Source organism: Ursus maritimus, unplaced genomic scaffold, assembly GCF_017311325.1.
Source record: "Ursus maritimus isolate PB19 unplaced genomic scaffold, ASM1731132v1 scaffold_36, whole genome shotgun sequence".
Lineage (NCBI taxonomy): Eukaryota > Metazoa > Chordata > Mammalia > Carnivora > Ursidae > Ursus > Ursus maritimus.
Window position 1 is genome coordinate 21,151,467 of NW_024426230.1, and position 26,582 is coordinate 21,178,048.

The 26,582-nt window shown below is 35.5% G+C and overlaps 1 protein-coding gene across 1 annotated transcript in view; it reads right to left on the reverse strand.

Moving 5' to 3' along the window:
• MDGA2 (MAM domain containing glycosylphosphatidylinositol anchor 2) overlaps positions 1-26,582 on the reverse strand; it is a 364,476-nt gene that overhangs the window by 60,474 nt on the left and 277,420 nt on the right. The window lies entirely within an intron of this gene.

Sequence of the window (26,582 nt, forward strand, 5' to 3'; positions counted from 1 at the left end):
TATATATATATATATATAAAGATTTTATTTATTCGACAAAGATAGAGACAGCCAGTGAGAGAGGGAACACAAGCAGGGGGAGTGGGAGAGGAAGAAGCAGGCTCACGGCGGAGGAGCCTGATGTGGGGCTCGATCCCATAACGAGGATCATGCCCTGCGCCGAAGGCAGAAGCTCAACCGCTGTGCCACCCAGGCGCCCCATTACTAATAGTTTTATATTTTGATCCTATAAATGCTGACTTTCCATATCTCATCAACAACTTCTTCTTTTATTTTTATCTTTTTTAGAGATTTTATTTATTTATTTGACAGAGAGACAGCCAGTGAGAGAGGGAACACAGGCAGGGGGAGTGGGAGAGGAAGAAGCAGGCTCCCAGTGGAGGAGCCTGATGTGGGACTCGATCCCAGTACGCCGGGATCACGCCCTGAGCCGAAGGCAGACGCTTAACGACTGCGCTACCCAGGCGCCCCAACAACTTCTTCTTTTAATGAATTCCTTCCTTCTAGTAAATTCTGATTCCTACCCATCCTACATATTGCCACCAAAGGAGCTGAGAGATTACTCTTTTGTAATATTATTTAAAATAATAGTAACATTATTGAGCACTCAGTATGTACTTAGACATATTATTTAAACATAGTTGAAATTTGTGATGTCCCTATGAATATATTATAAGTTTTCTTAGACTATTTTAGCTTGATACAACTTAAATAAATATCCACTTGGGCAATCAATTTGACACTCCAGGAGAAGCCTGAGGTTACTATGTTTTCATAAACTTTATGTAATAGAAAATAATGATATAAAAATTTGAATGTATTGGTGTGTTATAGCTTTAATTCAATTATTGCCAATGATAAAAAGTCTTAATCATCAAAATGTTCTCAAAGGCTTAGAAGAAAAAACAGTAAGAAAAACAAGCAATGCTCACACAGATGTATAAATAGAGATGAGCATATCTTACTGTATTTTGGATTTTAAAAATGTCAATAATATTCTCTTTTCATGGGAAACATTACACAACTTCATTGACTGATACATTTATTTATACATTCGAACTCACCTAAGAACGGGCACAAAAAAACAAAACAAAACAAAAAAACAAAAAAAAAAACCCAACCCAATAACAATGATGAACCAAGTGGAGTAATTTCTTTTTATATTGTATCAGTGTTAAATTGAGACACCAATTTTGAAGTGTTATATAAAATATATTAAAACAGCTTAAAGATAATTTTCAAACTGTGCAGGTTTTTTACAAGTCTTAAAAAATTTAGATTTCAAATTTTCTTACTTATAAATCTTACCTTCTAGTGATTTTATGGCCAATGAGATACAACACTTTTCTTAGTGAAAAAAAAAAATAAAGCAGTGTCACTGGAACTGCCACGTTCTAACCCATTTCCAGTCCCCTGACTCTTGAGCAAGAGAACCCAGCTTTTAGGGCTGCTACGTTTCTGGGCCTCCCTTTGGTCATGTGACCTAATCCTGGCCACTGAGATCAAGGTAGAAATGCTGGTTGGTGCTTCTGGGAAGGCTGGGGAAGACAGCCTAACCAACTAGGAAGGGTTTTTATTCATTGGCTGTTTTTTAAAGATCTTATTTTATTTTGTTTGTCTTTACTTGACTATGGCATGTGATTCGGCTGTGATACCTCCGATTGTAGCAGCCACCTTGGATCATCAGGCAACCTCAAGAATGCAAGTCATGTCCTCTGACAGTGCAACAGAAAGCTATACCCTTGGTCTGCGGGGATACCGTGCTGCACGCGTCACACTGGACGCCGCTGCTGAACTGGTTCTTCGTGAGAGGGAGACACACGTATATCTCACTTAGGCTCCTATCCATTTTGGTCTTTTTAGTTGTATACAGCAATACATAATCTTAATTACTGTAGATACCAGCAATTTGTTTCTTTTTCTATACATCTTAAGGAAAAAAAAAAAACAGACTGTTGAGTTTATTCAATGTAAAACTGTAACATAAAATTTCCTGGACATTTCTAATAAATAAGAGTATGGCTTTGTTAGCACTGTTTTCTATCAAAGATTCACTTGGCCGAACTGCGATTTAAGATATATCAATATATCAATGTCAAAGTAAAAAAATAATTGCTTCATTTAGTTATGGCTTCGTTTAGCTGTTGCACAACAATGCTGTGTAACAAGCGACCAGAAGTTCTTCATGGCATCAAACAATAAACATTCATTCCTCGCTTGTACATCTATCGGTTGGTTGGATTTCAGATTATTTAAGCTTGGCCTCACTGGGCTTTCTTCCAGTCATGGGTTGAATGTAGGTCGGCCCCACATGCCTCTTACCCTTCTTGGATTACCAAACCACCTAAGGCAGTTTTTCACACTGACGAAGTCAGATGGTTTTGGAGGGTGAGTAGAGCTTTGCAAGGTCTTTTAATGACTGTGCTTAGAACTAGCCTCTATCATTTCTACATATATTCTAAAATGACAAAGGTAAATCACGTAACCAAGTTCCACATCTGTGAGTAAAGGATACGCTCTTTCGAAGACCAGGACTGGGGAGAAATAAACTTTTAATGAACAATAATCTAATATACTACAAATATACCACAACGTTGTATTAGAACTTTGTACCACACGGTTCTAGCAACAAAGTTTTCTTATTAAAGGGAAAGTATCAAAATCTGTAAGTTCTTAGAACTTAAACAAAAGATGTGTCCTATTACACATCACATCTTTATACTTCTTTTTACATATCACACTTAAAAGGACATTTTTAGAAGCCAACATGTACCTCATTCTAAAAAAATGCTACCGACTATAGATGGTTAGCTAGATATGTGTGTTTTCTATAACACAAAAATGATTCCAATTTTAAAGATCTCTCTTTTTTTTGAGATTTTATTTATTTGTCAGAGAGAGAGAGCGAGAGTGAGCAGTGCAAGTAGGAGGAGAGGCAGGCAGAGGGAGAAGCACAAGCAGGGGGAGCAGCAGACAGAGGAAGAAGCAGGCTCCCTGCTGAGCAAGGAGCCTGATGTGGGGCTCAGTCCCAGGGTTGGACCCTGGGATCATGACCTGAGTCAAAGGCAGACACTTAACTGACTGAGCCACCCAGGTGTCCCTGATTCCAATTTTAGAATTTAGACAATTACTGAAATTATTCTATAGCTGTCCTTAGTAAATACAGTTTATCGGCAGTCTTTTGTTTAAAGAAATGCTACTTATATGTCCCCCCAAATAGCACAAAAAATGATAATTAAAACAATGTCTTATTACATAATAAGTATATTTAAATGATTTTCCAGAAAACCCATATCTCTATATGTGAAATCCACATTTCGATTATTATTTTATTTTATTTATTAAGCATAAAATCTATCAATGTCTACTGAAGAATGCCTATGCTTAAATATGATTTACGCTTGATATCATCCTCACGTCTATGCCCTGCTTTCCTATTTCCAGAAAAATGTCTTAGTCATCATAATGTTCTTAAAATATTACTTTTGAAAACAGTCAAGCAATATGTATGCAAAGGTGTATCCTGAGGCCATTTGACATTTTGAAGCTGCATTTTCTTTCTTTCTTTCTTTCTTTCTTTCTTTCTTTCTTTCTTTCTTTTAAAGATTTTATTTATTTGTCAGAGAGAGAGAACGCACAAGCAGGGGGAAGGGGCAGGCAGAGGGAGAAGCCGGCTCCCACTGAGAAAGGAGCCCAATGCAGGACTGGATCCCAGGACCCTGGGATCATGACTTAAGCTGAAGGCAGACACTTAATGGACTGTCACCCAGGTGTCCTGAAACTGCATTTTCAGTAACTAATGTCAATTATATTTTATTTTAATGGAAAACATTGCACAATATCATTGGTTGATTAATTCCCATTCAAAGCCATCTATTGAGAGCCTGTTACTCAAACAAATGAGACAGAATCCTTGTTCTTCACAGAGCTTGAAATCGAAACTAGTAACTGGCTTATTGAGATGTTGGGGGGATTAAAAGCGTTAATAGATGGAAAGCACTCAAAACAATGTTTGACACAAAGTAAGCATTACATATGTGTTAGCTAATACAACAATAATTACATCTGCCAGTCCTACTAGCGTTACTGAGAGGCAAGTGGTATGTATGTGGAAAGGATACAGTGAGAGAGAGATTAATTTAATTATCACTGAAAAATGTGTAATTATAAGTTGGGGATGCATAACATGATTACCATCGGGAGCTGGCCTACTTTGGGGACTGCAATCATCTTTATCCATTTTCTTAAATTGGAAAATTTACCTACCTCAATTACAGCTAGATCTTAATTTTATTTTTCTTTTTTGTTTCAAATTTTATTTGAATTCCAGTTGGTTAGCATACAGTGTAACATTAGTTTCAAGTGTAGAATTTAGTGATTCGTCCCTTGCATACAACACCCAGTGCTCGTCACAAGTGCCCTCCTTAATCTCCATCACCGATTTAACCCATCCCCCCACCCACCTGCCTACAGAAACCCTCGGTATGTTCTCTATAGTTAAGAGTCTCTTTTATGGCTTGCTTCTCTCTTTCATCGTTTTCCCCCTATGTTCATCTGTTTTGTTTCTTAATTTGCAATGATGTGGATGGAGCTAGAGAGCATTATGCTAAGTGAAATAGTCAGAGAAAGACAAATACTATATGATTTCACTCATACGTGGAATTTAGATCCTAATTTTAAAGCAAAAGGTGAAACCACAAAAGTAGTAGAGGTAAACATTTGAGATTTTGTTTAGCCCCTTGAGTGTGCTAGACTGTTCCAAGAACACTTCAAATTCAGAAACCATAAGATGGAAATATTCAGTTGCATGCACAGTAAAAATAACATTTAAATGAGAAGATAAGTACACGGAAGAAAATTTCCAAAATATATGACAGAGTTCTTAATATATATGTAAGACTTTGGATTATCAAAAAGAAAATATTAGCAATTAAAAATGTATGGTTAATTACGGAAAACAATTTGGAGGAGGTAAGAATTTACTCAGCAAGAGGCTCTGGCAATTTCTCTGGCAAGAAATTGGACTTGGTGATCATGGAAGAGTTGGATAAAAGTAAAAGGATTTGAGGGACATTCAAGAGATAAAATTGGTGGAAAATGGATGACCTGGATATGGGAAATGAAATAAAGGTAAGGGTCAAGAATTATTCCCAGTTTCTCTCTGGCTTGAGCAATGGGATGGATGATGAAACTACTCAGTGTAATGGGGACCCTGGAGAAAGACCAGGCTTCAGATAGAATAGGTCAGGATTTAGACATGTTATAATTAAGAGGCAAATGAGGTGTCCGAGTGCAGATTTATCAAGTGTGTGGGTCTAAGGAGGTAAAACCAAAACTCCAAGAACATTATTCATTGACATGTTCTTTGGTACTTGATAAATAATGTACAGTAATGGCAACCACATATGATATAGTGGCTCCTTTAAAGAAAATATATGGAGGTTGGGAAAGAAAGATTAAACGCAAATGTTCTATGGTAAGACTGTAAGACTAAATGGGGGGGTAGGGGTTTGGCAAGAAAATGAAATGTTACATCAAGATCACCCAAGGAATTCAAAGAATGTCAATCATTTTAATTAGACAGACAGAATCAACAAAAGTATTAGAACACGGTATAAATTTTAGGTCAGATTAAGCAAAGGTAGCATTTAGTAGTCAATAATGTGGTTCTCCATAGAAAGGAAATTTAACAGGATTTTTGCCTCTTTCCAAACCAACCCTGGAGACACCTTTAAAGTAAGAGGTTGATTAATGGACCTGATGGGAAAACTACAGACCCTAATGGAAAAAGGGTCACATCAGAAAGAGGAGATAGCTTAGCACATAACTTGTTTTCTCTCCTGCCCCTCATCATCATTATGGATCGATCACTATTCAGGCTTTTTCTGCTGAGGAACCAAATCTGAGTGTTTTCTTTCTTCCCTATTCTTTTTCTCTAAGAAGATAATTACACATGACAAAGCATTTCCAGGATAACAGTAAAAAAGGTTTCACTGAGGGGTGAATGAGTGCCCGCATAACTGGTGAATTCCCATTAAATTCCATGGATTGTAACAATGTAAATTTCTTGGTTTTGACAACATACCCTATTTGTGTCAGTCTATGGCTTGGCAATGGGTTGGAGGAGTGGTTCATGGAACTTCCCTATATGTTTCTGTGTAACCTCTCATGAATCTATAATTATTTCAAAATAAAATTTTTTTTAATTTAAAATGACTTCATATTGAAGACTTTGAAACTACTGAAGGTATACATAAGGATAGGAAAAAGACACACAAACACACTTTAACTTGTTAGAGTGAAACTTAAAAATATCAAAGAAGAAGAAAATATTGGAAGCGTCTAGCAAGCAGGGATTATTCAATGAGAAAAGATGGAAAAGAACATTAACATCATGCTTCTTAATAGCACCAGTGCATACAAAAGACAATGAAGCAATATTTTTAAACTGTAAGGAAAGGAAAATAACCCCTAGAATTAATGTCCAGCTAAATTATTGCACAATGATTGAATCCGTGTGCAACAATTTAGTACTGTACCAATAGTCTAGGCACTGGGGATAATCAATGAATAAAAGAGAACAAAACCTCTTCTTCCATGCTTCTATACCTTTGCAAACACTATTTCAACAATCTGTAATCGTCTCTAGCTCTCCCAACCACTTCAGAAAGCCGTGCTTACACCTTCCCTTAACTTGAACTATCCAGGCTCACTGCTAGAGATTAAAGATGGAGAACTGAGCCTGTGTGGCCTGGAGCTTTCCTGGGCCATCCTGGCATGACAATCTTCATCGAAGAACTGTAGCTAAGCCTGGAAGTAAACTTAAAGAGAGGTAACTATGGCTTGTGCAATGATCTTAATCATTCATCACCACGAACAGTGTTGCTTGGGCTTCTGGAGCTTTCAGCAACAACTTCATAAGGTATACAATTGCTACTATGGTCCAAATGCAGTCACTGATGAGCTTTATTCTTTCATCCCCCTCTACTGGGACATATAAGCATGATGTAGTATTTTCTTTCTTTTCTGCTGCTTTACAAGAAAGGGTTTTATGAAAACCATATGCAAATGTAGAAGTAGTATAATGTCTTCATATAAAGAGACACTTCTATTCTTAAATTAGTTTTAGTTCATTTTTTAAACAGTGTCACCCAGATCTTGATCTTGAAAAAGTTAATATTTGAATTATTACTTTTTGCTTTTTACTTCTCAATATCCACGCAAGTGATAAATAGTGGAATTTTTATCATGTGCCATTATTAATTTACTTAAAAAATTATCTGATGCATACTATGTGTCAGGAACTTAACTAGACTGAGATATATAGTATTCCTTATTTAGACACTAGGAACGTCCAATAAAAAAAAAATTAACAATAACAACAACAACGGGAATAAGAATAAAAGAAAAATGCCCAGCTTTCACAAAGCTAACATTTTGGCTGTGGGAAACAATACTAAATGATAAGGAAATAATAATATATCAGAGAGTAATAAGTGTGATAAGACAAGTAAGTCAGGAAAGTTGAATAATGAACAAGGAATCTCATGAAAATTACACTGAAAAAAATTCTACATTTTTAGAATACAGTTTGTTACCACATCATCTGGGTTTTGCAGTACGACAGTACACCCATGACTGCACATGAACCTTCTAGAGTTGTGGAAACATGAAGTGCTTTTTTTATAGTTTTTCTTCTATTTCAAGTAGAACTTTTTGTTGCATTTTTTTAATAGTTTTTTAAAATGATAGCTTTTGAAGCTCTCTGTAGCTCACACATATTACTAGAATTTTATCATAAAAACCGAAGGGCATTACTTGACAAGATTTGTTCATCAGAAATTTAGGACAGAAAAGGGATCCAATGGAGTTGAATGTCTTAAAAAACGAAAGGTTCCAGGATGGTTAAGGACTGAATACTTAAATCTGGTTACTGGGTTTCTAGTTCTGTTTTTACACCTATTAGCTATTTGTATTTAGACACACGAAGAAATTGAGGGCTGCAGTTTCCTCAGCAGTAATAAGGATGGTCTTTGTAATCCACTGTAGCACTAAAACTGATGAGTATTTGAACACTGTGGAATATCTACTTCTGTACACGAGAGGTACCGCTAACCCTGTATCATAATCCACTATTAGCTGTCCCAGTCTACTAATAACTGAGCAGGCTGAACATTTGCCGCAAGTTCATGGAAGTCATTAATTAGACTGTGTGACAACAAAACCAAACATCTGAACCACAGAAGCATTTAAATTTAAAAACAGTTTTAAAGCGATGGAAAATGTTAAATTGCCAAAACTACACAGAATATATAAAAAATTAGCCACGTAATTATTGATAAAATGAACTTCATATTTTATATTTTGCTCAGATCTCTTTTAAAAAGAGATGAAACTTTACAGATTTATGAACCTCCACCTTCTACCCCTTTCCAGATATATTTCCTTCCTCCCTCAATCTGCATGGAAAAACTATATACAGGATGTGCTTTTTTAATCTTTTCCCAAATATGGTTTTTCCTACATATGTTTGAATACACAGAAGTTATACTGGTTGAGAACAACAACAACAACAACTATCTTCCAAAATACTAGCATTTTCGCTACGCTAAAAGGAATTTTCCTACAACTGAGCTTTGTTCTGTTCTGTTTTCAAAACAACTGCTTTGTGTTGATACAGAAAATATATAATATGAGAGCTACAACAAGGGTTTCTTCTCACTATTTGTCTGTCTTTATTGCTTCATATATGGCCATAATATCCTCATACTATCAACTAATAATGACTAAGGATCTGAAGTATGTTCAAGGTAATGTTATCTAGCCTTTTATAGGAGAGAAAATATGCATTTTCTCAAGATTTACTCTACTGTGTATGGTAATACTTCATTTGCTGCCATCTCTAAGGCACTGAGAATCCACAGATCTACTTAAATAGATTAATCAGTGTTTCTCTTTTTGCGTGTACAACCTTGTTTCCCCTTCGTAACAGATTTTACCAGAAAATGAAAATTACAGTTTTTTAATGTCGAGAAATACACTCTTAATTTCAGTGTTAGGGCAGAGTTAGCCTAGTGTAGCTTTTACAGACAAAATTAACGGTTGGTTATATTCCTTGACTTTTTACGACTCCAAAACAATAAATTTTATCTTCATACTTCGAGAGTTTTATTTTCTATCTTGACCAAAATGTCCAGTTTTATACTTGACCTCAGGAATCTTATTTCTGTTTCCAATCAAAGAAAGTATTTCTTTTCCTCACCTCCATGATAGAGCCACGGTGTGAGATAGCCAATATAATTTACTTATTTTCCGACCAAACCTAGTTGAACTCATTGTTAGTCTAATATGTGCCTATCACGTTACTTGTATTGTATGTCTTAGCGGAGTGCTCTTCTCACTCCACCACAGAGAATTCCTGAGCACTATTTGATCATTTATTACAAGGATCTGGTTTCCAAGCAACAGTTTTTTGAAGTTGAAATTATATTAAATACCTCTGTATATAGCAATCTCTTGACTACTATTTTTTGTGTTCATCTAATTAGAATGGACAAATATAGACCATATTATGAAACAATTTTATACTAGCTTATAAGGAATTTTATGTTAGCTTAGAAGGAAGAATAAGATTTTTAACAGTGAGTCCATCAGAATCACTTTATAAAACAAGAGTGGTTTCAAAATATACATTTGTTAACAAACAGGGAAATTTACAAACTACAAAATTTTCTTTGAAATATTTTATTTAAAATCTCAGCATTGCTATTATCCCTGACACTGGCATTATCACTAAAAGTGCTAGTTTAAAGATTAGATGTGGGTCTAATCTATAAAAGAATAGACGTCCAGAGCATCACTGAGCCAGACTCAGTACTTTTCTGAGCCTAATACGATTCTCAGATGAGAACCTAAAATGGAAGTATTCATGAGTTTTCAAACATACTAAGAATATTTGAGAAAATTCATATCTGAGCCATTTATTTTCATCAAATCTTGTTGATGTCTCTAATACACATGCTAACATGTTTCACTGTCCACATCAGCATATTTTCTTTTAAAGAAATAGGGATACATAAATAATGAATAGCATATCTAGTTCTTAAAAAATTCTTATAACATGAAATGACTAGAAACTTTGGACTCAAGTAAGGTCTCCTTCAATACATCCAACTTTAGAGTCTCAGCATCCTTGCTTCTTAAAAATTTCGCCCTTGCACCTTTAGAAAACTATGTCCTGGTCTTTGAGGTGGTATTACTAGGGTAATCTATGTGGGACCACTGGAAATAAATGTGGATCTCTGCAGATATGGGAAGGTACATAAAAGTCACGGCTTTAATCAAACAATATTAATGAAACATGCAGGGACAGCTTTATGCAAAACAGACAATCAGACACATTTTAATCTCTCAGAAGACTCTACACCCAGATGATTATCCTACATCTCATTTCATTTTCATAAGACCATTTCCTATTTCATTATTATGAGATAAGCTGCTAAAACTTTAACTTAGATGAAAAGTCCAAAATTTCACCTTCTCTGGAGGACTAACTCATTTTATACAAAAGACTAATAATGACAGAAGAAATTTCAGATATTCAAAGCAATTCCCAGTGGTGCAATCACAAGATTGAGAGAGCTGTTTTTGAGCAGGTGGGATGTTGAAAACTCCATGTCAAAATACTTAGTACTAATATTTGCATGAACACAAATAAAACCATGTTTTATTTTTTCACTTGGCAAATGTCCTCATGCTTCTAAATTCCATTTTACACTTGTATTTAGATCCTTTTGAGGTTGCAAGCCAACTATCTCATTCATGATTAACGACACCAGTTTGTGTCATTATTCATCTTCCCGCTAGACCACACACAAATTGGAAACAGAAGCAAATGAAAGTAAATTGAAATAGAGGAATGTGTAATACTTCTGAAACATTAAAATTTATCAACTTATTATCTAGTTATATAAAATGGTATTAAACTATAGTAAAACTACAATTCCTTTGTTGATAGCTCCTTTTAACAATATAACTGATCAGCCAGTGACCAAAAATAAATAAATAAATAAATAAATAAATAAATAAATAAATAAGGAGCATTCATAAGCATGCAGTTCAATTCATCATGACAACAAGGAAAAAAAAAACATGTTTGTTGAATTCTTTGAAAATCAGATAACTAGAACAAAACAAAACGAAACTGCCGCTTTAGCCAGGAGCCACTTAGTGGGTGATTATAGAAATAACTGAAGTAGACGTAAATCCTTGACAGTCAACAGTTATATAATGGGCACTGAAAGTATGCATAGATGTACAAGTAAAATAGCTGAAAAGGTAAAAAGCATTATGTTACATTAAATAATTCATGAAACTTTTTTTTTTATTTTTAAACAATGGCCCATTAAGGCCATTCTATAAAAAGAGCATAAGTCATTGATTAGTATTAGGCATCTACGATAGGCCACCCCCAGCTAGATATTGCACGACAGAATAGCAGGTGGAAGAAGAAACGTAGGTCAGAAAAGACCATTTTTCTTGCCTTTGAGAAAATCTCATTCATTTAATCTTCAGGACAGTGTGTTCCCCCAAAATGAGTGCTTAAATTCACTTATCTTAAAATGAGTCTTTCTTTAAAATAGTAAGAACTAATATTTACTGAGTGCTTACTCTGTGCCCCTAAATTTATAATCCTCTGGACATCTCAAAAATGAAGGAATAATTGGGACCAAAGTGACTCTTCCATTTTGTGAGAGATAAAGCAAAACTTTAATATATGCGAAATGAATCTGGATATTGATAGAAAAGTTGGGCTTTGCTATTGTTGTTTTGTAAAATAAAACCTGTCACGGCCCTTTCTTAGTGAAACAATGAAAAAGACTGTTACACTGTGACTCTATGTTCTGTTTAGGATCAGTAAGATTTCACTATTCTAGGTTATGGTATATATTTACCTGCTATTTGTTAGCTAGAACTCATTGCTCTTCGCAACTGTCTGACAATGGGTTAATTTATTCTTTATAATGCAACTCCAGGAAGGAAAGTGATTTTCTTTTTTTTTTTGAGTCACTGTAATATTCTCACAGTCCAGACTAGTATTTATTGAATTCATGCATAAACATTATTGAGTTGTTTACTCAGTGGGAAGATATGTCTTACTTTCTGCATCAGAAAGAAGGCATTTTGCCCATCCTGACAAAATGTTGTGCCATTTCTTAGATTTACTGACAGCTAATAAAAACTCAAGCCCCACACCTAGATTAATTACCAACTGTCTCTGATTGAGCAATCCCAATTACAAACAAAGTTTCATTCTTTGCTTGTCCTAGTTTCCAGCAAGTCCACTGTGGGCTCTGCACTGTCCTGTCCCACACAGCCAGTGTCTTACAGTTCCCTTTCCCTTACCAAATGAAAACGTCTGCTAATCATACCCTTAATTGGCAAAACGCCCAGTTCTTTCCTATTGGCCTTTGCATTATTATAATGATCAGATTCACACCAAATTTTTAAAATCTGGATCTCCACTGTTTCTTGTAATAGAGTACTCTATTTGTCAAATAGACATTTGAAGATTTGGTGCCCACAAAACTAACTATAAAATATATATACATTTATACATGTTTTTATTTTCCCTTGATATACTTATGAGGTGCTTTAATATCTTCGCTTAATTATTTTGTGGCTTCTATCTCTTGACCTCATTTATGTCTGTACCGAAATGTCAACTCCTAAGAAACGGGTTCCCTGACCACGCTATTTCTTATAGCACAAGGATTACTGTTCACCCCATTGTCTCACTACGTTCCACCACTCTTCCCAATTTTTTTTCCACCTGAAATCAGAATAGCTGCTGATTTGTGTATAGGATTTCTTCCTAAAGAAAAGGAAAGTTTTGCAAGGTAAGGAACTTTTCCTGAGTCTGTTGTTAGGGCTGTTTCTGACTTTCCGTTAGCTAGGGGTGGGAGGCTCATCTTTGTCCTCAGCTGTAAGGTGTCGAGTACCAATTTAAAGGCAACAGGAAGAGTTCCAGGCAACCTCATGTTACCCTGACGTAAGGTCTCTCAAACAACCCCGGCAATCACCATACCACTCTTAGCAATAAAACAGAATATGAAAGAAAGCCACACATATCATCTAACCATTGATCAGCAGTAAAATCAGAATGATCCTTAACATTACCATTCCTGGTGCTTATTTAAAAATACGGGCTAGAAATTCAGAGCACTAAAAACATTGTCCAGAATTTCAGAAACTAAAGGCTAAAAAAAAAAAAAAAAAAGCCATTTTGCAATATAGCTAAGGCCTTAGTTCTTGATTTCTTAGTGGCAAGTATGCTGCCCTGGGCAACTTTTCCCTTCTCAGTTTTATTTTTTGTCACCTATCTCTTGACACTCTAGCCAGCTTTTTGTAGCTACTTAGGAACATTCTATCCCAATTAAAACTTATGACTATGGAATACAAAATTCAAAATATTTTTTTTTCTTTTAGAGACAGAGACAGCATGCACAAGAAGGAGGGAGGATAGGGGAGGGGCAGAGAGAATCTCAAGCAAGCTCCACACCCAGCACAGAGCCTAACCAGGGCTCCATCTCCGGACCCTGAGATCACGACCTGAGCTGAAATCAAGAGTCTGATGCTTAACTGACTGAGCCACCTAAGTGCCCCATAAAATAATATTTAAATAAGCAAGAAAATGCAGTTACCATAGAAACATTAGGCGCGTCAATGCCTTTGAAAGCATGACTTCTTTTCTTTACCCTAATGCCTCTTAGGACCTCACATATTCCTCTTAGTTGGCAATTTGTTCTTATGTAAGTGACTATCTTGCGAATTGTCAACGGGTTTTTACAGACCGACCAGTCACAATAGGTCCTCAAAATATATAGATTTAAAGTATATTGCAACTCAGACTTATTTCATATCCTTGAATATAATTAAGAGTTATGAATGTAGGGGCGCCTGGGTGGCAAAGCGGTTAAGCGTCTGCCTTCGGCTCAGGGCGTGATCCTGGCGTTATGGGATCGAGCCCCACATCAGGCTCCTCCGCTGGGAGCCTGCTTCTTCCTCTCCCACTCCCCCTGCCTGTGTTCCCTCTCTCGCTGGCTGTCTCTATCTCTGTCAAATAAATAAATAAAATCTGTAAAAAAAAGAAAATGATTGTAAAAAAAAAAGAGTTATGAATGTAGCCACTGAATTTTTGGGTCATTTACCTTACCTCATTTAGTGTTTAAGAAAAACTTACATGGCGAATGAATGCAGAAATTATTATTGCTTCATTTTAGCTAATGCACTTGATTATTCAAATTTAGATTCCTTCTTTCCTCCAGGTTGAACTATAAGTCCCCTTCCTATGCACATGATTTGAAAATTGTCTCAAAATGATGTCATGTGGGAAAAGTAAAGACAAGACTTTTGCTACCTTCTCAGATTTTCATCAGATTCTCTGCATACAGAATGAATTTTAATGATCTCACAAGAGTAAGATTTAGGAGCTGGTACATGCTTCAACATGCTCCCTCCAAAAAACAACTGATACTGTAAAAATCATTTTGTGTTAATATAGAGAAGCACTTAACCTAGTCCACCGATATCTGTGGGGCACTAAGATACTTTCTAAAGAAAGGATAATATAAAATTATAGAGGAGACAGTATAAAGTAAAATATATATATATATATATGTATATATATATATATATATATGTTTTAAGTGTAACTACAAATTTTTTTCTTTTTTTGAAGACCTATTATTGCAACGCCTTATACGATAAGCATACACATGTTCAAAATTAGCTTCCCAAAGTAGAGGAGCTGCTTATTAAATATAAGAAAACTTCCCATGAATTTTTTATCGTGTCATTTTGCTAAGACATGAGTCTCTGAGAATAAATTTTAGAATATTAAAAGAAAAAGAGTTGCAGGGATACATTAAAGTTATTTTACATTATAACATGAAACTTCCTTCAGATTTCTTAAAATTTTACCATTTTACATTTCCTTGAAAACATTACATTAAATATGTGCCTAACATTCATCTCAACACCAGTTCATTTTCCTCTTAATACAAACAATCATATTTAAGAATATTTTCTTAACATACTGAAATGAGCAACAAATATTCACGTTTTGACATAAGATTTTCAGAAGACAACAAGCACATAATAGTGAACATCTTCTTCATGTCTGCCTTTTGCTCCCTTCTTTCCCCCGACCTACATGTAATCTTCAAATCCTCATGTTGCCACATCACTTTCTCTCCAATCACCAAGGCAGCAGCACCGATGTGGGGTAGTTATATTATCATTTGAAATAGAACAACAGCTTTCATGCTATGCGGTCCCTTCTGAATTTGTACCACAGTAGTGATCACTTGACTCCTCTATTTTGGCTCTTTCTGTGTCTCCCCACTTCTCTCAAGGTAAATCTAGCATCTTTGGAACAGTTCATGTCCTTGGTCCCTCATATGTCCAGCTTGATCTTTTCCTTCTTTCTTGCACTATGGTCCAGATATACTGCTTTATTTTCAGTTCTCTAAATTTACCGTGCTGGCTTTGTACCCAGGCATGTGTTAATTCCCTCCACATTCTTTGATCTGGGAAACCTCTATTCACCCTTCCCATGTAAGTTTGCTATTATTTCTGTCAGCATTCCTCACCTCCCAAGTTATCTTAGGTTCCGCTCCATTGTTTTCCCAAAATACCTTATATCTACACCTATTATCATACCTATCAAACCGTACTGTAATTGCCGGCTTGGTTATCCATCTGCTGAGGACAAGAACTATCCTGCCACCTACCCATCCCCACCCCTTTGGCAACTCTCAAATGCTTGGCAGAGTTCTGCATATGTAATCTCAGCTTAAGTACACACTTTGTTGATTACATAAAAGAATTCTTCCTCTTGAGTGACCTCTTAATAAATTGGCATGAGATACAGAATGTAGATTTAAGCATTCATTTACAATAAAGCCTAACCCTATTTTGTCTAGTCTCATTTATTTAAGCACAGTGAACATGCTATTCTTGCATTGGTATTTTAATTTATAAACTTCTTGTATTTGTGTGTAGAAAGAGCAGTAAGAGGTGAGCAGACATAGACAGCTTTTCATGATGGAGCTCTGGGCTGCCTATCCAATCTCCTTTCCAACCAAATCCCATCACTTTACATTCTGATGATTCATAGATGCACACAGTTTTACAGCAGCGAAGGACGGAAGTTAGGAAAAGAGATTTCAGAATTAGACAAACAAGGTTAATATTCCAGTTCCCCAAGGACCACTCTCTGCAGAACATGGCTATATAGCTTGACATTTGTACGATTATTTCTGCATCTAAACAAGAGTGATACTAATTTCACAGGAAATTTTGGGATTTAGTATTATATTGGCATATTTTTCTAATTTATATTTTATTTATTCTGAAACCAAACAATTGTTTTACTTCTTCCTCATTTACCATTAAAAAAGCAAAAACAGGTATTCATATCATGCCGCACCTGAATAAATTATAAAATAAAAAATTGAGGAAAAGATTTCCAAAGTCAGAAAGGTTTGTATAAGTTATGGACACTGTTAAGTGGAAAAGCAGATGTATCCTCAAATATGGGAAAGATTAAAGGAATAAAAATATAATATTTAATTATGTGGGCACAGAAATATAAACACAGAAGTATATAATTTAAAATATGTATAGCAACTAAAGTTCATACAAAAAGAGGTATTAAATTTCAATAAAAAATCATTACAAGGGGGTTAGAAAACAAGGTGAAAGTCTACTATTAAAAAATTAAGAAGAAGGGGGAGAAAGGAAAGGAAAGAAGAAAAAGAAGAAAAAGATAAAGAAAAAGACCTGAGGCTCAGGTAATAATATTCAGCTCAATTACACCTGTCGGACTCCAAGCCGAATGGCTTGGGTTCAAATCCCAGTTTCACCTTTGATTTAACTCTGAGATCTCGGGTGAGTTACTTAACCCCATCCTTTCTTCATCCTTAACACAGGATAACAGTAATATCTACCTCAGTGTGTGGATTAAAGAATTAAATATGGAAGTATATATAGGGCACTAGAATAGTATCAGACTGTGTGGTATACATCCTTCAAGAACAGCTGGTAAGAATAGGTAAAGACCATGTATTCAAACTATGGTCTTCAGATTCCTAACATCATGCTCTATCTCTTCAAAACTGGTTTCCAGAACTTGGAGTCCCCTCAAGCAACGTAAACACTTTATGATATTTTGCATTTCTTGTTTGAACTTCTTGAACCAGAGGACACAAACGGAAAATCAGGCAATCCATTATCAAGCAATGGTAAAGCAGTAGTTATTATGTAATTTTTTTGAAATCTGTCACGTTCAGCATTTATTATTCAAAGGTCAATATTGTTCCAGACACTTTAGTTAAAATATTTTAACTGCTGAAAAGTAATCAGGTTTTTGTTATGAAAATAGTGTAAAAATATGTATGACTCCACATTTTCAGACAACTTAAGAAACTAACATAAACTGAAAATGACAAAGCTAAAGTGATGGTAATTTATAATTAAAAATGAAAAAAAGTAATAGAAAATGATCATTAATACAAGACAACTCTGACAATCATTCATTCTTGAAATTTGAGGGAATGGTCACTTAGGAGTTGTAACAGTGTTTCAAGGTGGTCACGTTCCTTTGTGAAGCACTGAGTTAGTCATTAGGAAACTACCAAATGTAAATTTTAGTTTACACATACCATAATTAAGTAAGTTTTAATACCTCATTGATAGGTGTCTTGTAAAAAATCCTTGGAAATGCATACAGGTATAAGCCTAAGAAACTGTGTATATCTTGCCCGGAAGTAAAGAAAACATTTATTTGCATTTGAGTTCTCAGTCCACCAGGTAAATCTTCATCAACTGTGGACTGAGAACAATATTTTAATAATCACTGACCTTAGAAATGCATCAATCCAGGCATAAGAAGAGGATACATCTCTGGTTGGAACTCACTGTACCCATTATAAGTTAGCCATTATGAGATGTAAATTTCAAATTCATCCACAAATGGTGTTGAACAGCATTGCCTAGCACTGTGCTTGAAAGAGCATTTATCCGTCCTTTCTATATTGAGATCAGATATAGGAATAGTAATGATAAGAAAATGCCAAAAGATGGAAATGAAATCTGACCTTAATCTCTTCAATATAGAATGACCATATGAAACAGTGGTTCTCAAAGTATGGCACTGAAACAGCTTTATCAAGATCACACAGGAAGTTGTTAAAAATACAAACACTTGGGCCGTACCCCAGACCCACTAAATCAGAAACTGTGGAGGTGGGTCCCAGCAACTGTTTTCCCAAGCACTACAGGTGATTCTGATGCACACTCAAATTTGAAAACAGTGTTCAGTTTATTAACAGATATAGTACAGGGAGTACAAACATAGAGTATAAATCCATATATAAATCTGAATTCAAACAACTTGCATAGTGTTGAAGCATGAAAAAAAGAAAATGAAGCCCAAGTGTCCATTGATAGATGAATGGATAAAGAAGAGCTGGCGCATATATGCAGCAGAATATTACTCAGCCATAACAAAGAATGACATCTTGCCATTTGCAACAACGTGGTTGGAGCTAGAGAGTGTGACGCTAAGTGAAGTCAGTCAGAGAAAGACAAATACCTACATGGTTTCACTCGTATGTGGAATTTAAGAAACAAATGAGCAAAGGAAAAAAGAGAGAGAAACTAAGACACAGACTCTTAATTATAGAGAACAAACTAATGGTACCCAGAGGGGAGGGGGTGTGGGGGAATGGGTAAAATCGGCGATGGGGATTAAGGAGTGCACTTGTGATGAGCACAGGGTGTTGTATGGACTAGTTGAATTTCTACATTGTCCACCTGAAACTAACATAACACTGTATACTAACTACACTATAATTAAAATAAAAAGCTTAATTTAAAAAAAGACTCGATTAACTCCATTCTCCATTTCGAGTTTTGATATTTTTTTCCCTTAAAATCAGGTGAAGGGGTGCCTCGGTGGCTCAGTTGGTTAAGTGTCCGACTCTTGATTTCAGCTCGGGTCATAATCTCGGGGTCATGAGATCGAGCCCCCAGCAGGCTCTACTGCGTGAGATTCTCTCTCTCCCTCTGCTCCTCCCCACCCTGTGTTCTTGCTCTCTGTCTCTAAAATAAATAAATCTAAAAAAAAAAAAAAAGTCATTGAATGAATGACTGCTTTCCACTGACCTTTATAATCCTAGTCATTTAAGACTCTGAATTTATATAATATATATAATAGCACAGAATATATTATATATATGTCTATGCGGTAGTTTCTTTGATTTGGAGCAAATTCTTGGAATCCATAATAACCATGTATTTACAGACTGTAAGAGATGGAATTGAGACATTTAAGAAGTGTTCTTTTATCCAATGAAATATATGAATCCGTCTTCTCTTCTTAATAAAATACTGATTCAAATGGACAGCCTGGATAGGCTCCGGGCAATTTAATTTGACCTGTAATCAGTTGACCTTGGAATAATATTAAACCTATCTACATTTTTTTTTCCTTTGCCCTCTTAATTACCTTAAAAAAGCAACACTGGTTTGTCTGTATTTTTTATCTTTAGGCCTTTTTAAACTTTTAAAATTTGTTTGAAATTACAAATACCAGCCCTTCCACCCCGTACACATTCACACATTCTTTCCTTAGTTTTCATGACACAGCAGATTTTTCTACCTCATGGTTATTTCTTTTTCACTGGAACTTCTATCCTTGCTGTGTTCATGCAGTAAATTTATGTCTCTACATTTTTGCTGCCTTCAGTTCTTGTGTCTAATGCTTCTGACCTGTAAGCTTACATATTCGAAGGGAAGTATTCACTCAAATTCTAGTAGCATCTTCCTAACCAGGCTCCCTTTATTTGGTTTATGTTCACTATCATTCAAATTTAACAAGTCCAGTTCAAAAATCTGAGCATTCTTGCAAACTTTGATTCAATATCTTACTTTTGTCAATAATTTAACACTCTTTCACTCCAAAAGTCTCTTTGAGGTTGCTCTTTTTCCACTATATTCTGGGTCAAGGAAAAGGAAAATACTAATTTATTTTCCTGAGCAGTATTACTACATAAAATGAAATTAGTACAAAGGGCCACAGACTCAGAAAATTCTTCAGAAAGTAGTTCGAATTTTCCAAGACAAAGTACCCCTATTTCACAAAGCCTTTCACATCAAAGGCCCATGGCTCATCATCTCAGATTTATTGTATTTATTCCTCCTGGTAATTACATTGTGAAGTTAGTATTTATGGGAATGAATGAAGAGTACATGTGCAGTGTCCTTGATTTGGAAGATGGAGATAACCACTTTTTATGAACTGGCTTATGGTTTATTTCTTTTCCAGAGCCAAAGAGACCATTAACAAAATGGCTTCTCTACCTTTCTCTCTCTCACCTGCTCTCTTCTTCATCTATATATTTGATGATTTCCAGAACATTCACTAAAGAGACTGGAAGTAAATGGCAGAGAACAAATGTCACTGTACTTTTAAAAACTGTTTCTCAAAAATTAAATCAGTATTCAAGTTCTGTCCATTTCAACATTTTCTTAATTCAATTTTTCTTTCTTTCCCCTTTCAAGACTCTAATCTAAATCTTACTCAACCTTACTTCAAAAGTGCCTAATTTTTTCTCTGCCTCTATTGTAATATCATTTAATATACTATATAGGATATGATCAGATTAATCTACAGAAGATGCCATTTTATTCATGATTTAAGACTATACAATGAGGGGCGCTTGGGTGGCACAGCAGTTAAGTGTCTGCCTTCGGCTCAGGGCGTGATCCCGGCGTTATGGGATCGAGCCCCACATCAGGCTCCTCCACTGGGAGCCTGCTTCTTCCTCTCCCACTCCCCCTGCTTGTGTTCCCTCTCTCGCTGGCTGTCTCTATCTCTGCTGAATAAATAAATAAAATCTTAAAAAAAAAAAAAGACTATACAATGAATTCAGATCATCTATCAATTCCCCACTGACTTCCCAAGGCTGGCGTGAAATGCCCTATGTCACATGGTTCCTCCAAACATCTCTCTCAACAAAATCTGACCAACTAGCTTCAGCCAATCACGTACATTACTCTCATATATTTCAGCATCTGCAGGCTGCCAGTACTTTCCTCATACAAGTTGCTAAAGCATTAAAAGTCATCCCCCATGACCAACCAATTATACTGCCTGTTCCTTAAAATTTTCTGCTTCTATAAACACATTAAACTAGGTACTTAGCCATATTAATAGCCACAATTGTCACACATATAGTCATTTGTGTATACAATAAATTTATAAATTTTTAATTACTATGATCTACTATAACATGAAGGCTTTACTAAAAAAAAAAACAAAAAAACCACCAAATTATTTAATAAAATAACAAGAAGTATTTTAAGTGGAAGGAAAAATAAACTATGGCTCAGTCACTACAGTCACATGTATGAAGACCACACTGAAATTGATAATAAATTCATCTAATAATTATACCAAAAAGCATCTTTGCAATTAGTGATTTCTCGATTCGTCATTATTAAGGATTACTATTTATGAAAAAAAAATTGAGTATAAACCTATGAAAACTAACAAACCAGTCTGTACCTTGGTGATCATGTCTCTTAACCTCACTGCCTTGCAGCACTAACTGCTCCTAAATACTTGTTTCTGTAGCATTTTGTACACACCCTCTGATAGCACCTGCTTCACTAAGACGCTAAGGGCAATGCTTACTTCTTGAACTCCTGGTAATCACTGTAGGATCAATTTACTTAAAGTTTTGTTGACTGACTGTGTGATCAAAGGAATAGGATAATTCTAAGCATTTCAATAGGTCATAAGTCAAAAAGACAGGAACAGTGGCAATTTCATTTTACTCAATAACACATCCTACTTTCCACAGGGGACAGTCAAAAAGCCACATTCATTGTGCATCTCTACGGCAGAGTATAAAAAAGAAACTACGAGAAAGTCTAAAATTCTTTATTATGAGAAACTATAGCTGTGTATGTTTCAAATGTAGCCAAATAATGTTTATGTTGTTTATGGTATATTCAGATGAGCCAGAAAGAGTTTTGCTTGTTTCTTAATTCCTTAGATACCAAGGAAAGCAGACATTCAAATAACCTTTTCTCTTTGCTGTTAAGCAAGAAATGAAGCAAATAATTGGAGGCTAGTAGCTGTCAAAGGAGATTAAACAATTGCTTAGCTGAGCCTAAAAAGTATAAATTAAGGACATTAAGATCTTGAGAAAACTTTTTTCCACACATTAATATTTTTGACTTCACATGATATTTTTGTTCTCTAAGTCTCTTAAAACAGTACCTCCAGAATGCCAGTGCTTTTTTTTTTCAAATACACTGCAACAGCTTCTAAGAAAAGTATATAAGCCAATACTCAAATTTTCTAGAGAAATTTCCTTATCATATTTAAATACAGGCCAAATAGCTTAATTGAAATAACTAACCAATTTTACCAGAAAGCTAGAGAAATGCTGGGTTCAGTCCACCAACTCCGTCCAGCTGTGGTAAATTTAATAACACAGCAGTGATCTTATCACCTTAAATTTAAGAATAGATAACAAGGTTTCTCACAGTGTCCAGCTGAAAAACAAAATGGGGCTCTCTAGAGCTGAATCTGCCATTAATTTTAAAGAGTCAAATTTGTTTTTCAGACTTCATTTAATACAGAAATGTATCGCATAATTAAAGCTATGTTCAATATAAAAAGGGGAGGTAGATAACCGACACATTTTGCAGAAAGAAGAAATTATTTAGATGCATAGGCTCAAAATAAAAATATAGGCTAAATAAATAAGTCTTTAAAAACAGGAAATATGTGGCATAAATTATTAATAATCCCTTGTAGAAAAGTTGGTCTCATAATCAAAGGCATAAATATTAATTATTAGGGAAGAGCATCCATTTTTTAAACTTATGTTGCTGAGGGTACATTCCTAACATTGTGTATCCAAATATCACCCAAGTTACAGTGATTATATTCGAAAGCTCTTGAGTCAAGATTCTGACATAGCTTAGGAGATGAAAAAAGCCATTTGTACGTAATAGAAAATCTTCATTACACTGGTCATTAGGTCAGAATTCAAGAGTGATTTTTTTAAAATGCTTGTATCTGATCGTGTCTTAAAAAATGTTGATATCTGGGGCGCCTGGGTGGCACAGCGGTTAAGCGTCTGCCTTCAGCTCAGGGCGTGATCCCGGCGTTCTGGGATCGAGCCCCACATCAGGCTCCTCCACTGGGAGCCTGCTTCTTCCTCTCCCACTCCCCCTGCTTGTGTTCCCTCTCTCGCTGGCTGTCTCTATCTCTGTCAAATAAATAAATAAAACCTTAAAAAAAAAAATGTTGATATCTAAACGTACATGCCTGAAAAAGAAGAAATCTAAATTTTCTAAGATAATATAGAAGAAATAACCTTATTTTACATTAATGCCTTTGTTTCCTATTATTAAGCAGGGGGATATTCTTAAAAGAACTGTATCACTTTCACTGTATCTGGGATGGTTTCCTATCATCAAGAACTTTGGTGTATAAGGAGATTTTCCAAAAGAAATGTTGTTTCGAGGCTATTTTGCATGTAAAGATTTCTTCATGTAAGGGTAAGTGTACAGAACATGGTAGTGGCGAAAAGACAAGTGGATATTCACGCTCCTTCCGTTTTACAAACGCCGCCTCCCTACTCACGCTGTCAGAACTGCACGAGGCCATTACTCTTTATTGCGATCTCCCCAAAATACATATCAACTTTCTCTCCCGTGGCAAGACATAGTATCTGAGTAAAATTACCAATTAAAATACAGTATTATAAAGAAAAAAGCACTTATTTCTTTCTAAGAAACACTCATTTCTAAATATAAAAGAAAATCTTGAAGAATAAAGAAACCCAGAAAAAATGCTTGGCGAGGAAAGAATTAGCTTCAAAAATTGTGTGAGAGACAGGAATTGTTTTCCAGACCAACGCTTATAACACCAGAAGTATTTTTCCTCCAGCGAATGGCAGGGATCTCACGAACTTAGAAAGAACAGTATTAGCAGCAGCCTTACTGATCTGATCAAGAAGGCTTTCAACTAAGACTCGAGGTGGAAGAGAAAAATGTGAATCCATAAAATGGATATTACGGAGGACAACAGGTTTGAAATGAAAATAAGACATAGGGACAAAAATGCCCAGAAATTATTTTGTTAAAATCATGACTTGGAAACATACTTAGGCCTAGGATATATGGCATACCGAATAAAACTAAAAAACAGTAGACGTGTTAAGGTCTCAAAATGCACTCTCTTTTTTTAGTCCTTACACAATTTCAGTGGATGAGTGTAAGAATTGCCACAGATGTTTGTGTAAGGAGTGCCCCGCACAGGGGAAGCTGGCCTGGGGGGCAAGTGCAGAACATTTTCCACTCCACGTCCAATGGCCCAATCAGTATCATTCTCTTCAATTTATAGGGTAGGAACCTAGACTTAGGTATGTTCAGAAACCGGCTGAAGGGTATCTAGCTAAAAAATGGTGAGGCTAGACTGGCTAGCATTGGAAGCCAGGTACGATTGGAATTCATAATTTTAGGAAAACATAGGGAAACTTATACACACATATGCACACATATAGCATTTATTCTAAAGTAGCAGAGTAGGGGGAAATTACCTAATTTGTTCACAAGGAACAACACAGTGACTGGGAAATGTGCATCATTGCGTATCAGGGAGTTATATACTAGTTTTATGATCCAGAAACGTAAAGATAGGAATTTATAGGAGATGCTAATATAGGAGAGGAAAATCTGAAAAGAAGGGAAACTGCCACTGGAAAATAGTGTAGTGATCGTAGCCAAACATAATACAGAAAGTAGTTTATTAGTAATGAGCACAAGACGTGGACCAGAAGGAAGGGCTTCAGTTAGCTGGATCCCTCTTAGGAGGAAGTCTAATTCTGCTAAAAAGGTATTCGGGGGAAGACTCTAATGGTAACTACTTTTCTGCTAAATTTGACTTAGAAGGTGGAGACATTGGGAATGAAAGTTTTGAGGAACATGAGAGCAAAGGAGGGGAACGATGGGCAGAGTTGGGTAAATTCTGCAGAGAAAACCAGGCAGCCCTTCAGTTTACAGGGAGAAATGGGCCATGACCCACATACTCTAAGAAAATACACCTGAACAAGAAAGCGAGAAACCAAAGATGAAATCTGACTCTATCACTGCAAATAAAGCTATAACCGGAAAAAAGGAAAAGACACCTAAGGAAAATAATTTAATTTACAAATAGCAATTTGGTATTCGGTTCTTAGATATTTCAAAGTAGAGATAATGCAAGATGAATGTGAATGCCTAAATCAAGTGGTAAGAACTTAGAAAATGAGTTGACGTGTCTAAAGTCAAGAATGCTCTAAGAAGCTCCAAATATGAAAGATCTAAAAATGTTAGCCGTGTGTAGTTAAAAAAAAAAAAAAAAAAAAAAAAAAAAAAAAAAAAGGAAAAGAAAAAGAAAAAGAAAAAAAGCAAATCCACCAGCTGAGGGAGAAAGAACTGCTAATCTTTCTTGTTTATATTTTCTTTATCAGGGAAAATCGTCATCCAATTAGATCTAATAGAACAAACAATTTTGATATGGATTTAGGATTTACTCAGATTTCCTTAGGAACTGAAGTAAAAGAGGAATAAAAAGAAATGATCCGCACTGTCTGCTATATCAGAGACCTGTGATTACTTAGACAAGGAGTAGCGATTATCAAATACCAGGATGTATTCACTAGAAAAGATTTTTTTTTAATTTTTTTTTTTGGCTTATTAGACAAGAAGGACAAGAATATTCAACTACCAATGTATCTTAATTTGGATGAGGTATCCTACATAGCCTTTTATTAAAACTTCTCGAACAAGGTAGAAAAAGTTTTATGACAATACAACTGAATGGATTATTGGTGATCGATCAATCCTTCTCCAAGCAAATTTGTCCTTTTTACTGTGGAAATTCAAAATGCTATCCTGTGATTTCACTAAGGAAGTGGAAAACAACACTTTACAAATCTGTGGATAATACAAAGTTGTGAGGGAATCAAATAACTTCTGGAGAAAATGTTTTGTTATGCAGAAACAGTCACCCCCCCCCATAATAAACTATGTAACAGGAAAGAATATAAAGACTTACATTTAAATTTCAAAAATATCGTTTGCACCAACAAAGGATAACCGGGCTAAAGGATGGTTCATTTGAAAAGATCTATTTACACAAAACCCATAATCTTCAGCTACCTTAGGAAAACATTGTTCTTGATGGTTTCTGTTCATTTTACTAAAATATTTCTATTCTTCAGATACTTTAACTTCACTCTTAAAACACCCTCTCTCTATACTTTGAAACCCTTCGATTAAAAGAGGGGAGGAGGGTAGGGGAATGGGACAGACCGGTGATGGGTAGTAAGGAGGGCACGTATTGCGTGGTGCACTGGGTGTTATACGCAACTAATGAATCACCGAACTTTGCATCAGAAACCAGGGATGTACTGCATGGCGACTAACATAATATAATAAAAAAAATTAAA